This window comes from Aegilops tauschii, chromosome 3, assembly GCF_002575655.3.
Source record: "Aegilops tauschii subsp. strangulata cultivar AL8/78 chromosome 3, Aet v6.0, whole genome shotgun sequence".
Lineage (NCBI taxonomy): Eukaryota > Viridiplantae > Streptophyta > Magnoliopsida > Poales > Poaceae > Aegilops > Aegilops tauschii.
The window spans coordinates 561,532,269-561,548,336 of NC_053037.3; positions in this window are offsets into that span (position 1 = coordinate 561,532,269).

Here is a 16,068-nt window from a genome sequence, read left to right on the forward strand (position 1 = left end):
TGGTTGAAGTTACCTCGAGTTTATACCTAAGTTATCAGGTCTAGAGTACTTAAATGATCATGCTATTTACAGAAGAAGTTACCGGCTGTATATTTTGAACAACAACAAAAATCGCCTTGTTGATGTTACCATGGTATTTGTATGTAAGTTATCAGATGCGGAGGCGTATGCTATCATGTTATTTACACAGAATTTACCGGGTGTGTTTTTCAATAATTTTTTCACTTGGTCAGAGTTTTCGTGGTATTTGTACCTAAGTTATCAGGCCACTGCTTAAACGATCATGCGATTTACATAGAATTTACCGAGCACGTTTAATAAAAAACGATGGGTTATGTAGATATGAAAAGCATGTTGCCTTTTATTTCTTCAGAAAAAGAAGACATCAGTGAGATGGCTTAGTTAAATTAACTATTACGTCATCCATTCCCTCAAAAAACTACTACATCATCCACGGTTCGAATGACATGGGAGCAAAAAAGTTGTATAGATTTGAATTTTACTGTTCGTCTGGTGCATTTGCACCTAAGAGTAGAAACTCAGCCCTTAAAAGGTGGTCTTTCCTATTGTTTACATAGAAACTTACCTAGCTCAGTTGGTAGAAGGTGACAGAGAAGAGAACCGTTGTGTGAGAGAAAAAAGGGATGGGGAGAAAAAATCAGGAAAAACGAGGATTGCGTACAGGAGGAGTCGTTCGGACCTGTCGCTAACTTCCGATCGTTTGCAAGTTAGCTTTCTCTTAAACTATATACAAAGCAAAATAAATAAATCTACACTCTAAAATATGTCTATATATATCCACGTCCTCTATAACACTATGCTCCCTAATTTTAAAGAGCCTACATTCAATTGAGGTCTCCACTTAGGATTAGGTCACCCGTTTTTTATCGGGTCAATAATTTTCTCAAAGCCCTCTCATTTAATTCTTTTATACTACTATATATATTATGCTTCATAATTTTTAAGGCCTCGCGATTAATTGAGGTCTTCAATTTAGAATCAGGTCAGCCAATTTTGACCGGGTCAACAATTTCTCAAGGGCTGTCTCATTCGATTCTTTCACAATGTTCCTATTTTAAAGTTTTTTCATTCAATTGAGGTATTGAATTTTGGATTTGGTTTTCGATTTTGACCGGACCAACGATTTTTCAAATCAATCAACAACAACCGACCTATAAAAACATATCAATCGCGCACACCCTTCCACCACCTAGAAAAAAAAGTGTCAACGATAATGTAGCACCAATATAGTAGATGCAGCCACCTGTGCAGAAATTTCTCCACATAAATATACGTTGGTTAGTGGATAACACAGAACCACACCACGAAAAGGCCCATCAAATCACGGCGTCATAAATAAAAATAAACTCCACCATCTCCCCCTCCCGCCAAACTAAATATTCTACCAGTTTCAAAATATAAGGGGTATTAATTTTTTGGAAAGTCAAATTTCTTTAACTTTGTCCAAGTTCAGAGCAAAAATATCGATATCCACAATACTTAAAAAATGTATGGAAATTTATTTCATGATGAATCTAATCATCGATTTGATTTTATGGATTTTGGTATATTTTTCTACAAATTTGATCAAACTTAAAAGGTTTGACTTTTCAAAAAAGTAATACACATTATATTTTCAAATAGAGTATTTGTTTTAAAGAAATTCAACAACACCAACGGCGCAGCAAAGCGAGCCCAACCCTTATAGTATTGACTGTATTAATCTCTAAAAGGGCTTATATTTAGAAACGGAGGGAGTATAAAATATGGTAATAGGTATGCATGGTTTATGCGTGTAAGATGTGATGATTGCACGATGTACTGCTCTTCGTGCATAGGCACGTATATATGATGTACAAAGGTGGGCCACAGACCTCAACTATACAAGGAACTAGGAGGCGGGCCCAATACACAATATGCACATAACACATATACTCAACACCCCCCCCCCCCGGCAGTCGAACCGGCACTGCGGCTGACGCAAAGACTGGACCGGAACTCCCCAAATGACGCCGTAGGCAAGCCATTGGTCATGATATCTGCAAATTGTTGGGAAGTAGGGACGTGTAAAACACGAATATGGCCAAGGGCCACCTATTCCCGAACAAAATGAATATCCAACTCAATATGCTTGGTCCGTCGATGATGCACCGGGTTAGCGGAGAGGTAGACAGCCGAGACGTTGTCGTAGTAGACCACTGTGGCACGGTCAACAGGGCAAGAAAGCTCCTGAAGCAGCTGGTGAAGCCACGAACACTAGGCGACGGCGTTGGCCACCGCGCGATACTCAGCCTCAGCACTGGAACGAGAGACCGTAGGATGCCGCTTGGACGACCACGAGATAAGTGAGGGTCCAAGGTAGACACAATAGCCCGAGGTGGAGCGACGAGTGTCAGGGTAGCCTGCCCAGTCTGCATCGAAGTAGGCGGTGAGGGCGGTGTCGGCGGGGGCATGAAGCGTGATGCCAAGATCCATAGTGCCACAGACATAGCGGAGAATCCGCTTGACCGCAGCCAGTGAACGTCTCGAGAAGCATCACTAGTAGAAAACAGGGCTTTGGTTCGGGCCTGGCCAGCCCATTAGTCCCGGTTCTTCACGAATCGGGACCCATGGCACTACTAGGAAAAGGCCTGCTAGTGGCGCACCTGTTTTGCCTACTAATGGCGCACTACAGGTGCGCCACTAGCACCACGCCATTAGATTTTATTACTAATGGCGCACCACATGTGCGCCATTAGTATACCAGATACTAATGGCGCACCATCTGGTGCGCCATTAGTATACCATTCGGTGCTCCACTGGTATTCCCTCCAGGTGCGCCACTAATAACCTTATAGGTGCGCCACTAGTAATAAAGGAAGGTGCGCCACTAATAAGGGCTTAAATGCGCCACTAGTAATGTATTTGGAAAACAAAAAAAATCTAAATTTACAGAAACAACCTATAAGGAAAAATAATTTAAAAACAAAAAATGGAATAGAATCATAATTTTGATTATAGTAAGAATATTACAATGTCTTTACAAGTTTCCAATAAAAGGAAAATTGCAAGGAAATAAAAGAAAATCCTAAAACTAATCTTCTAGTAATCTTTTCTTCTTTTTCTTCACTTTATCCCTGCAAAATGTAACAAAATAAACAGAAAGACAAACAAATTATTTATCTGACAGAGCTAAATAATCAGGGCATTTACCTTTTGATAATATTATTATACTATACTACCAGTATACTACTCCACTCGGATTTTTTAGATGAGCAGATCTGAGATAGACATCTGTTCAAGTGGCTATAGGTAGGCTTGAAGAATTCTCATCGGTTCAAGTGGCTACAGGTAGTTGCACAGCTGGAATATAGACTACTAGTACTATTTGAAAAGAAAACAAGAGCAAATCTGAACGTACTAGTCAGATCCGATCACATTGAGCTAGAAAGAAAATTCATCAGGAAACAGATGGCCGGCGACTTACTTCCAGACGTTGAGGATCTCGTTGTGCCCGACGAAGACACTGCGGAGCGCGTCGCGGACGGACTGCTCACAGCGATAGCTGCAGCAGATGAACTCGTTGTCCTGCAGGTAGTCCAGCAGCCAGGAATTAAAGATAGGAGGGCTAGAACTGAAAGAACTAACATCTTAGAAAGCAACAGGAGATAATTCATATATGCAAAATACATATGAAGTGGTATTCACCAAATTTGTTGAAACATGAACGAATTGTTTTAGCAATAGCAATGATACATGTCAAATTAATTGTTCCTGTCATGACAATGTAAAAGTAGTACTTGCATGCCAATGAAGACTTGCTAGTGTCAGATTCTATGAGGTTCAGGACATGTGTAATTGTACCAAGTTGACTTGTAATGCCATTATTCATGATCTGAACTTTATCCTCCACAAAGTAAAATAACAGTTGATCCATGCGAATGATACTTAATTTTAAAGCTACTGTTAATTTATAAACTGAATATAAAGTGAGTTTATAAATTCAGAAACAGAAAATTCAGTTAGGCTACTGTTAACTGAATTTTGGAGTGTATACTTAACAAAGGCTTCATTTGAATGTACAGTCAAATTAAAAAAGTGTGTTCATGGGGCAGCAGCACTAAGATTCGACCGTTTTCTGTCGGCCAACATATATATGGATAAATCAGAGATTAGACATGCATATAAAAGAAGGAAAATCAAGAAATATTAATCAATTGGGGTAGTCATGGTGTACTCAGTATTATTACGGTGGCCAACTTTCACTATGTGTATATGTTTGAACAAAAAAACTGTGGAAATAATGATAATGAATTGAACCGAATAGGTTATCAATAATTAGAGATGTAGTGGGCAATCAGGAACAATACTTAACAGCATGATCCTGGAGTACTTTACATTTATTCTATGCCCTTACAGTGAAGTTACTGCATCATATTTCAGCTACAACAGTTCAGTATTGCAAATATGAACAAGACTGAGAAAAAACAAGAGCTATGAAAATTTCTAACAACAGAATCACTTCAGAAAGTTTAATATCATCAACTATGAAAATCTATGGTTAAACTACAGGGTGCCGGTTGAAACACACTGCAAGTGTTTGGAAATGGTATCATACTGGACACTGATCAACCTTGAGTTCGGCATTCCTTTTCAAAACAGTAGCTTATACCAAAACAGTAGCTTATACCATGTCATTAGCAGGCGGCTGCCCTTGGTTCCTCATCTTCCAGAGCAAGTAAACTCTCTCATTTTTAACTCTTGTCATGCAATTTGCCCTAAGCTGTGGATCAAGACAACAGGGGACAAGGAGAAATTATGAGTAATACGAGATGAAGGCACATAAAAGTTATAAGATTGCATGCAACACTGACAGGCAATGCGAGATGGCACCCTAGAGGCAGTTCAGTCCAAAACCTACTCTAAAGATTCATGGTTCCTAACAAAATAGCAGAAAAATGCTTGACTTCACGACACAGCTGACACCCTATTGGCAGTTCTAGGCAATCAACCGAACACCTTGCGCGCATGGCGGCAGCACCCGTTGTCCAGCAATCCAACAGTAGCATCACGCTTCAGACTCTAGCCTGCTGCGCGCGGCATGACAGCATAGAACTAGCTGCGCCGCCGGCGAGATGGGCTGGGAATGGAACAAAGTCAACGAACCTCCTCTCTCCAGTTCAGGCGGCGTGATTTGTTGGGAACCCTCCGGGGGCGAGCCGAATCCATCGTGGCGGCTGGCCGCGCCGATCGCCGGGAGACGACGCTCCCGCCGGGTCCGGCCCCTTCGCCTCTGCTCTCTCTTGGTCTTGCCGGCGTGGAGAGCGAAGGCCCGGGGACGCGCGCTTCTCGCCGCGGCACCTGCTCCGGGAACGCCTGGGGGAGATTTGCCTCGCGCGACAGAGGAACAGAAAATCGCGAGAGGACGATGGATGGTGGGATTGATGGTCCGGCGCGAGGCGGCGAGGGGAGCTCCTCCTCCTGCAGCTCGGCGGCCTCCACACCCCGGAGCAACGCCCTCGCCAGAGGACATGGTCACCAGCTCACCTCTGGATCCGGTGAGGAGGGTTGGGGAAGGAGCTCACCACGGCTCCATGCCCTGGATCTGGTGTGAGGGAGGGGGAAGGGGGCTCGCCGTGGTCGGGAGGGAGAGGAAGAGGCGCGCGGTCGGGGCTTCCCGATCTAGATCGAAATCGAGGGAGGTGGGTGGGTGTGTCAGGAGGAAGGGGAGGGGAGAGAACGTAACTAGAGGGAGGGGATAAGGGGTGCTAGCAATGGCGCACTGGTAGGGGGTGCGCCATACGTATAGATAGCAATGGCGCATCTCTTACTGGTGCGCCATTACTAGTTAAAACTAGTAATGGCGCACTATCCCCTGGTGCGCCATTAGTACTTTTGAAAAAAAAAATCACTAGTGGCGCACCGTGGATGTGGCGCGCCATTATTATTTGGACACTAATGGCGCACCAACACATGGTGCGCCATTAGTATATAGTAGTGGCGCACCACATGTGTGGTGCGCCATTAGTGTCCATATTATCTATAGCCCTTTTCCTAGTAGTGTGGTGGGCATTAGTCCCGGTTCATGAGCCCAGGGGGCCGGCCGGGACCTCGTGGGCATTGGTCCCGATTCGTCTAGATCCGTTTGTCCCGGTTCTAGGCATGAATCTGGACCAATGGGCCGCGCTCCTGGCCTACAGCCATTGGTACCGGTTCGTGCCTGGAACCGGGACAGAAGGGGGGGCTTTAGTCCCGGTTCCTGCCACGAACCGGGACAAATAAGTTGCCTATATATACCCATCGCCGCGGCAGAGCACTCCACAGTGCTCTGTTTTTTCTGGCCGGCGAGGGGAGGGCATTTGGGTGCTCTAGCTCACCTCCTATGCACATGAGGTGTTCGATGAAATGCCCGAGCCACACTAGTTAAGCTTTCTCCTCTCAAAGCTCGACCTCGGAGCTCCATTTTTCCCGAGATTTGTCTAGATTTAGCGGTCCGTCACACCCCGTCCCCATTTTCACCGCCGTCGATCGCCCGCGCCGATCTCGTCGCCGGCACCATCGTGGTGAGCCTCTTATTCTTATCTTCTTTCTGATTTTCTTACTTTAGATAGATACTTGTCTGATTTTCTTACTTTAGATAGATACTTGTCTGATTTTCTTACTTTTGACACACATAATTATATATAATGCATGCAGATGAACCGGCAATACGGTGACAGACACACCTCCGAGTACATTAAGGGCGTGCATAATTTTCTCGAAGTGGCTGAGGCAAACAAGCAGAATGGTTTTATGTGTTGTCCATGCCCTAAATGTGGGAATACGAAGTCTTACTCTGACCGAAAAATCCTTCACACCCACCTGCTTTACAAGGGTTCCATGCCACACTATAATGTTTGGACGAGGCACGGAGAAATAGGGGCTATGATGACAACTATGTGCCCCCTGAATACGGTGATGCTGCAACGGGGGGAGCTGCTGAAGATCAAGAGGAACCAGACGATGTGCCCGATGATGATGATCTCCGCTGGGTCATTGTCGATGCAAGGACGCAATGCGAAAGTCAAAAGGAGAAGCTGAAGTTCGATCGCATGTTAGAGGATCACAAAAAAGGGTTGTACACCAATTGCGAAGATGGCAACACAAAGCTCGGTACCGTACTGGAATTGTTGTAGTGGAAGGCAGAGAATGCTGTGCCTGACAAAGGATTTGAGAAGCTACTGAAAATATTGAAGAAGAAGCTTCCAAAGGATAACGAATTGCCCGACAGTACGTACGCAGCAAAGAAGGTCGTATGCCCTCTAGGATTGGAGGTGCAGAAGATACATGCATGCCCTAATGACTGCATCCTCTACCGCGGTGCGTGCGAGGATTTGAATGCATGCCCGGTATGCGGTGCATTGCGGTATAAGATCAGACGGGATGACCCTGGTGATGTTGACGGCGAGCCCCGCATGAAGAGGGTTCCTGCGAAGGTGATGTGGTATGCTCCTATAATACCACGGGTGAAACGACAGTTCAGAAACAAAGAGCATGCCAAGTTGATGCGATGGCACAGTGAGGACCGTAAGAAAGACGGGAAGTTGAGAGCACCCGCTGACAAGTCGCAGTGGAGAAAAATCGAGAGAGAGTACTAGGCTGAGTTTGCACGTGACCCAAGGAACGTATGGTTTGGTTTAAGCGCGGATGGCATTAATCCTTTCGGGGAGCAGAGCAGCAATCACAACACCTGGCCCGTGACTCTATGTATGTATAACCTTCCTCCTTGGATGTGCATGAAGCGGAAGTTCATTATGATGCCAGTTCTCATCCAAGGCCCTAAGCAACCCGGCAACGACATTGATGTGTACCTAAGGCCATTAGTTGAAGAACTTTTACAGCTGTGGAACGGAAACGGTGTACGTGCGTGGGATGAGCACAGACAGGAGGAATTTAACCTGCACGCGTTGCTGTTTGTAACCATCAACGATTGGCCCGCTCTCAGTGACCTTTCAGGACAGACAAAAAAGGGATACCATGCATGCACACACTGTTTAGCTGACACCGAAAGTATATACCTGGACAAATGCAGGAAGAATGTGTACCTGGGCCATCGTCGATTTCTTCCGACCAACCATCAACGTCGAAAGAAAGGCAAGCATTTCAAAGGCGAGGCAGATCACCAGAAGAAACCCGCCATGCGTACCGGTGATCACGTGCTTGCTATGGCCAATGATTTACACGTAGTCTTTGGAAAGGGTCCCGGCGGACTAGCTGTTCCGAATGACGCTGAGGGACGCGCACCCATGTGGAAGAAGAAATCTATATTTTGGGACCTGCCCTACTGGAAAGACCTAGAGGTCCGCTCTTCGATCGACATGATGCACGTGACGAAGAACCTTTGCGTGAACCTGCTAGGCTTCTTGGGCGTGTATGGGAAGACAAAAGATACAGCTGAGGCACGGGAGGACCTGCAACGTGTGCACGAAAAAGACGGCATGCCTCCAAAGTAGTATGAAGGTCCTGCCAGCTACGCTCTTACCAAAGAAGAGAAGGAAATCTTCTTTGAATGCCTGCTTAGTATGAAGGTCCCGACTGGCTTCTCGTCGAATATAAAGGGAATAATAAATATGCCAGAGAAAAAGTTCCAGAACCTAAAGTCTCATGACTGCCACATGATTATGACGCAACTGCTTCCGGTTGCATTGAGAGGGCTTCTACCGGAAAACGTCCGATTAGCCATTGTGAAGCTATGTGCATTCCTCAATGCAATCTCTCAGAAGGTGATCGATCCAGAAATCATACCAAGGCTAAGGAGTGATGTGGCGCAATGTATTGTCAGTTTCGAGCTGGTGTTCCCACCATCCTTCTTCAATATCATGACACACGTCCTAGTTCATCTAGTTGACGAGATTGTCATTCTGGGCCCCGTATTTCTACACAATATGTACCCCTTTGAGAGGTTCATGGGAGTCCTAAAGAAATATGTCCGTAACCGCGCAAGGCCAGAAGGAAGCATCTCCATGGGCCATCAAACATAGGATGTCATTGGGTTTTGTGTTGACTTCATTCCTGGCCTTAAAAAGATAGGTCTCCCTAAATCGCGGTATGAGGGGAGACTGACTGGAAAAGGCACGCTTGGAGGGGACTCAATAATATGCAGGGACGGATATTCTTGGTCTCAAGCACACTACACAGTTCTACAGAACTCTACCTTGGTGGCCCCGTATGTCGATGAACACAAGAACAGTCTACGCTCCAAACACCCGGAGCAGTGCGACGACTGGATTACATGTGAACACATCAGGACTTTCAGCAGTTGGTTGGAAACAAGTCTCAGAGGTGACAACACTGTTTGTGATGAGTTGTACTCGTTGTCCAGGGGACCATCTTTGACTGTATTGACTTACAAAGGATACGAGATAAATGCGAATACATTTCACACGATCGCCCAAGATCAAAAGAGCACCAACCAAAACAGCGGTGTCCGCTTTGATGCAGCAACCGAGAGGGGAAAGGACACCTATTATGGTTACATAGTGGACATATGGGAACTTGACTACGGACATGATTTTAAGGTCCCTTTGTTTAAGTGTAAATGGGTCAATCTGTCAGGAGGCGGGGTACAGGTAGACCCACAGTATGGAATGACAACAGTGGATCTGAACAATCTTGGGTACACTGACGAACCGTTCGTCCTAGCCAATGATGTGGCACAGGTTATCTATGTGAAGGATATGTCTACCAAACCGAGAAAAAGAAAAGATAAGGAAGCGAATACATCATACGATGAGCCAAAGCGCCACATAGTTCTTTCAGGAAAAAGGGACATCGTGGGAGTGGAGGGCAAGACAGACATGTCCGAAGATTATGAAAAGTTTCATGAAATTCCTCCGTTTAAAGTCAAGGCTGACCCAAGCATCCTGATAAATGATGAAGATTATCCATGGTTACGGCGCAATAAGGAAAGGACACAAGCGAAGAAAAAATGAAGACTTTCTCTCCACAACTATTATGATGATACCATGCCAACTTTCAACCTTTTCGTAGTTCATTTGAAATGCCTATTGTAACAGACGAGTTTCTGTATGAAATCCTGATACTTCGAAAGAGATTGTCCGTTTTGTACACGAAGTGCATCCAGTTTTTGCCATAACCCTCTCAACTTTCTTGCACATGCTATGTGGATGAAATGATGATACCATTCCAACTTTCAACCTTTTCAGAGTTCATTTGAAATGCTTTTCAATTTCAGGGTCTTATAGCTCAAAATAATCAGTAAATGCATGAAAAATAACAAAGGAAGTCAGAAAGGGTTGAAAATTGATGATGTGGCTTTGAATGGTGCATTTTGCACACAAAAATTCAGGAGTTCAAATAAGTTTTAAAAAATGAAATCCCTTTGTAACAGACGAGTTTCCGTATGAAATCCTGATACTTCGAAAGAGATTGTCCGTTTTGTACATGAAGTGCATCCAGTTTTTGCCGTAACCCTGTCAACTTTCTTGCACATGCTATGTGGATGAAATGATGATACCATGCCAACTTTCAACCTTTTCAGAGTTTATTTGAAATGCTTTTTAATTTCAGGGTCTTATAGCTCAAAATAATCAATAAATGCATGAAAAATAACAAATGAAGTCAAAAAGGGTTGAAAATTGATGATGTGGCTTTGAATGGTGCATTTTGAACACACAAAAAGTCAGGAGTTCAAATAAATTTTAAAAAATAGAATCCCTTTATAACAGACGAGTTTCCATAAATCATTAAAAGCAAAAATAATTTTCGTAAAGAACTTTTTTGTTACAAACTTTAATAGCAAAAATAATTATCATAAAGTAAAATAAATAAGTAATTAGAAACAAAATAAAATAAAATAAATAAGTTTTTTGTTGTAAGTAGAAACAAAACAAAATAAATAAAGCAAAAAGAAAACAAAAAAACAGGGAAGAAATAAAAAATATGCCACCTACTGGGCCACCACGGCCTGAATACGACTAGAAACCATCCATGGGCCCGGATTCAGGCCCGCAGAAGGCCCAGTAGGCCCATCAGGCATAGCAGTGATAATTAGGCCCGTAAGCCTGCAATGGAGAGGAGCTCGAGAGGGGTGCAACAGTGGGGCTTATAAACCACTGCGCGCCCCTCTCAACTAGCGAGGTGGGACTAAACATTTGGGCACGAGCAGCACGAGGCCTTTGGTCCCGGTTGGTGCCACCAACCGGGACTAAAGGGGGGCATTGGTACCGGTTCGTAGCACCAACTAGGACCAATGCCCTCCTTTAGTACCGGTTGGTGCCACCAACCGGGACCAAAGGCCTCTGCTTCCCGCCCTTTGGGCTGCTGAAAAGAGACCTTTGGTCCCGGCCGGTGGCACCAACCGGGACTAAAGGGGGCATTGGTCCCGGTTTGTGCCACGAACCGGGACCAATGCCTCGTCTATATAACCAGGACTTGTAAATTATTCGTTCAGTTCCTCATTCTCCCGTCGCGACGCCGCCAGGCTGCCCCCCTCTGCCACGCCGTCGCCGTCGTCGCCCCTGCCTCCGACGCGCCGCCCCGACGCCGTCCCGCGCCGCCCCGACGCCGTCGCCGCCCCGCGCCACCCCTGCCCCGACGCCGCCGGCCCTGCCTCCTCATCACCGTCGCCGCGCACCCTGTGAGCGCCGCCCCGATCCCCTCCTCCTCCTTCCTGTAATGGCCGCCGCCGCTGCCGCCGCGCCGCCGTGCCCCCTATTATGTGTAGTTTAGATGTTGTAATTTAGTTGTATTAATTTGGATGTGTATTTTAGATTTGTAGTTAATTTAGTTGTATTAATTTAGATGTGTAGTTTAGATTTTTTTTGGGTGATATTATTTTTGAATATGCAAATATTTGTATGTTCGTATGCAAAGAATATGTCAAGTTTTTCATAGAATTTTTATGATTTTTTTCTGTTGTAATTTTGTTCATAGAATTTTTATTTTGTTCACGGAATTTTTATGATTTTTTTCTGTTGTAATTTTGTTCATAGAATTTTTATGATTTTTTTTGTTCATAGAATTTTCTTTGTCAATTTATGTATACGTTCATATTGTGTATGTATAGGAAAATTGTGTATGATCAAAGTCATTTATGTATATGTTCATGTTTAGAAGAAAAAGAAGGAGAGAAAAAAGGAAAATAAGAAGAGGAAGAAGGAGAAGAAGAAGAAGAATAAGAAGAAGAGGAGAGGAAGAAGAGGAGAAATAAATAAGAAGATGAAAAAGAAGAAAAAAAGAGGAGAACAAGAAGGAATAGAGGAGAAGAAGAAGAAATAGAATAATATATAGCATCGCTATTCTCCTCTATTCCTTCTTCTTCTCCTCTTTTTTTTCTTTCTTTTTTCTTCGATCTCCTCCTCTATTCCTTTCTTCTTCTCCTCTTTTTTTTCTTCTTCTTCCTCTTCTTATTTTTTTATCGGGTATGTCGTTGTCGATATACCCCCCTCCCCGATAACTTTTAGTAAGTACTACTTAGAAAGTGTTTAATAGAATTAGTTAGAAAAATAATAGAACTAGTTAAACTAGTTTATTTTTAGTAAGTACTACTTTATTCTATGTATAGTAAGTGCTTAGTAGTTGAACTAGTTGATTTAATAAAACTAGTTTATTTTACTATAGAATTAGCTTATTTTTAGCAAGAAAATTTATAGAACTAGTTTATTTTTTTAGTTAAAGCAATTATTCCCGCATCGACGTCGACGATGCCTATCCCGCATCCTCGTCGTCGACTCGGCGGAGGAGGCTGGCTTGATCAGAGGGGCCATGTCCAGGACTGGGCTCCGCCAGGCTGGTATTGGGAGGTGCTACCTTCCGGGGGACGTAGGTTGGTGAGGAGCCAGCCCGTCGTTGACCCGATCCTTGTTTGGTGGCGGTCGCGTGGGCTAGTGACAGTGCCGAGGCTTCCGGACACCGCGGAGGTCGTACGTCACCGTGTCAGCGAGGAGGACGAACACGTCCGTCGCTACAAGGTTGCGTTGGAGGGCAGGTTTGACAATACCTGGCAGCTTCTTCAGGGATCTCACTGGAGCTATGAACCTGTGATGGTTCCTTCTCTTTGGGTGTCCACCGCCCGCGCCGATACCCGTCGGGCGCTACGGTTCTTACTAGCGATGCTATATGTATGATAGTATTCGAGGTGTATTAGTGACAATATTCGACGATGTACGAACGCAAGAGATGATGTAGTTTTGCTTATAATTGAATGCACCCTAATTTGAATGCTACGTTATTTTGCGATTTGATTTTGCTTATTGAATGCTCAAATTGGAAAACTACTCCTACTTTGAATGCTAAAATTGGAGAGCACTATGCAAGGCGTATGCATATGATTAGTTGATAGCTTATAGGGTTTTTGTTTTCGCATAAATCTAGGAGCCCCCCTCCATCATCCCCGCCGTCGTCCCCGTCACCGACCCCCTCCGACCTCGAGATGAGACCAGCCAAATCTCCATGTCAATATGAGTCCTATAATATGAGTCCTCGGGTTGACTTTAAGTCTGTTGAGTCTCCACCATATATGAAAGGACGAACAATCCCGACTGTTGTCGTGGGGGTAGCTTCTCCTTCGTTCCCGTGTGCTAGAAAATTTGGTGTAATGCACTCGGGAACGAAAGGAGGAGCTACCATCACCGACGGTCGCAAATGACAGAGAGGAATCAGTGAGGGAGAGTCTCCAACCATATATATATGAGAGGACGAAGAATCCCGACTGTTGTCATGGGGGTAGCTTCTCCTTCATTCCCGTGTGCTAGACAATTTGGTGTAATGCACTCGGGAATGAACGGAGGAGCTACCATCACCGACGGTCGAATATGTACACCACGTGAGCTGGGAGTTTTCAAGAAAAGACTCGACAGACCGATAGTCAACCCGTGATGAATAATAATGATCTAACTTAGGTTTTTTAGTACATATATTTAATTGTAGATGTTTAATATTTGAATTATGAACATAGGAAATGTCGTACTCGGACGACGAAAGTCTCCCGGGGGAGTGCGACTGGTGCCACGACGACCGAGGTCGGTGCGACAGGCCTCACCTAGACGAAAATCGGCGCTTCAGCATTAAGCTGGAGGAGACCTTCGATGTTGAAACGGTACACAACGACGACAAGTGTTATTTTTTCGTAATTAAGCACGACTTCAAATATTTCAACGTGTACTTTTCATCTTTTACAATTCGACTAGCTTATCCCATGCCATGCAAGACGCTATGTCTTGTAGAGGATGGGTTTTGAAGACCATGAAAGTTTAGAAACAAAGAAAATTCACCTAAGGACCCATCATGGTGTGGATTTTGAAGTAAAGTTGTACAATTCTGAGAGCGTAACCCATTTTGGTTGCAAAAAATGGGAAGCACTTTGCAAAATGTATGGTTTTGATGAGGGTATGCTTGTCACTATGGATCTTGGTGATCCTGAAATCGAGCAAGACAATATGGACATTTGGGTCCTTGTTGATACGCCTCCAATTCTACCGCTATGTGAGTTTCTCAAACATAGTTATTAGCTAATTTATATTGTTTATTTCAAAATAGTTGACAGCTTATTTCCATTGACAGCTTATTTTCATTCTTCAAAGAATGTGCGGAAGATGGTAGACAAAACCCACTACACCGATGGCTCCGAATTAACTTATCAGGAGAAAAATCATCTGGTCGGATTTTGTACTGATATTGAGAATTACAATATCTACAATCAAACTCCTCAACATTACGGTCAATACGTGCCACTAGTGCATGTGTTGAACTACGGTAACTACCATGGAGATACCCTGGTAAGACTTTTTACTATTACGACATCCGTGCATCTTTTGCATACTTCTAAAACTAGTACATCATTGCTAACTATGAAGTTATTATTATGTTTTTCAACAGAGAATCCCGACTGATTGTGCGCCTCATTTGATGTATCAGAATGGCAGCCTTCGTGTTTTGAACATACATCCAGGTCATCCTACGAATCTCAACTGTCCATACCGGATTTCTCAAAGAAGTGGAGACATGCTAATCAAAGAATGGAAAAAATGTGTGGACAGTCGTAAGGAGGTTCTTGGAAGCAAAAGGAAGCGAAGCACAAGAATTGGAGACAGGATAATCACCATTCTCCATAATGGAGAGTCAGGGTCTATATTGTTTTATGCTATTTTACCTTAAAGAGGGTATTTAGCTCCTACCTAATACTGATGATCATGTGCTAAGAACAATTAAGTAGGGTTGGTTCGATGACTATGAGGATGATGATCGTATGACTTGTTATTAATAACGAGTAAAATTTGTATGATGATGATTAGTAGGACTTGTTATTGTATATGCATGATGCAAGCATGAAGAGTTATTATATATCAGCGGGTGAAATGAACATGGATTTGATTGAAGTGAAGGCAACATTCATGTTGAAAGTAGTACAATCCAAACTTGATCAAGTTATGATTAGTATTGCTTTTGACATGCGCCACATGTTGCCTTCACTTCAATCTAAGCCATGTTTAGGCATAGCAGTAGCGTTGGTAAACCAAGCACGGAGATATAAGAGAGGACACTTCTCTCTATTAGCTCGCTAATAACAACCAAAATTAACCCCCAAAACCCCTAAACTAGCCCCTTTCAAAAAAACCTTAGCTCGCCTTTTGGTCCCGGTTGGTGTCACCAACCGGGACCAAAGTCCCCCCTGCCTGGGCTGGCCGCAGCGGCCATGTGGAGGCCCATCTGTCCCGGTTCGTGTAAGAACCGGGACTAAAGGCCAAAGGCATTAGTAACGACCTTTTAGTCCCGGTTCCAAAACCGGGACAGAAGGCCCTTACGAACCGGGACAAATGGCCCTTTTTCTACTAGTGGCATGCATATGAAGACACACCTGCTGCACGACATACTGGATCTCCAGTCGAGTTAGAGTGAGGTACAGAAGAGCACCAACGATAGACCGATAGAAAGCAGCTTCCGAAGCAGGAGAACCATCCGTGGCAGAAAGCTTGGCCTTCGTATCAACAGGCGTAGCGGCGGGCTTGCAGTTAAGCATGATGTCGCGCTCCAGGAGCTCATGAGCGTACTTCCGCTGATGAAGGAAGAAGCCATCGGGACGGCGCACCA